Genomic DNA, 1033 nt, shown 5'->3' on the forward strand with positions numbered 1-1033 from the left:
ACCTCACTCTTCAGCGCTTTGCTCCCCCACCCACCTCCGCCCGTATAGCCCCCCCTTTTTTTTGTCTCCTCTGCATGGGAATGCCAGTTCCCGTTGGTTGAAGACGCAGCCTATACCGCAACATTCACTCTTCCTCTCTGTTTTTTTTTTTTTTTTTTTTTTTTTTTGTGAGCCTCCCTATTTCTCTCTCACACATACACACAAACACGATTCACTGTCAAAGTTCATGTGAAACCTGTAGATCTCCCTTATTTAATGACAGTGCTCAAACCCCAGCATGATACAAGGAATCCTAATGAAGCCATGCATTAAAAAACAGAGGGTGTGCAGCCGGTTTTCTGTGCCTGTCTACTTCTTTGAGCTTCCTGGGAAATTCCTGGGAATGATGCTTTTGTGACCTGTTCTACTGTATAAGAGATTAGTTAATCCTTAAAACAAGCCTGTGCTGCATCCTCTTTTGCCCTTAGTAACGGAGCATTTATTTTTTAATTGAATTTATTTGTACTTTTTTAATGGCAGGAACTAACATAGAATAACACTTCCGTGGCTGTTAATCAGCAGAGGAAGGATGCGTGTTATATTTCTGCCTTTAATTTCTCTAGCTAATACAAATATTTCTTTCTATTATTTAATTGTTAATTATTTCTCTGAATTCACCATTAAGTTTTTTGTTTGTCCAATATAATAAAAAACAAATGTTTGATAAGGGATAAAAGTACTTTTTTTTGTTTGTTTTCAGGAAGGCATGGTGACATCACATATTGCCTTTCCATGTTGCTCAACCATAAATCCAAAACTGTAAATGTTTAACGTCATGTATGACAATGACAAGTTTCAAATCCTGGTAGAAAAGAACTACAAATATGTTTTCTAGCGTAGAAGATTTACCGTTTCATGCAGTGCACAATGTAATTACTGAGCAGTTTTACACTTTGTGACTCAACTAATTAAATCTGGATCAAGATGATTAAAAGAGCAATAATCTACAGATTCTTCCAGTGTCTGCTTACTTGATGCTGCCCTGGACCACTGC

This window comes from Melanotaenia boesemani, chromosome 10 (genome assembly GCF_017639745.1).
Source record: "Melanotaenia boesemani isolate fMelBoe1 chromosome 10, fMelBoe1.pri, whole genome shotgun sequence".
Classification (NCBI taxonomy): Eukaryota; Metazoa; Chordata; class Actinopteri; order Atheriniformes; family Melanotaeniidae; genus Melanotaenia; species Melanotaenia boesemani.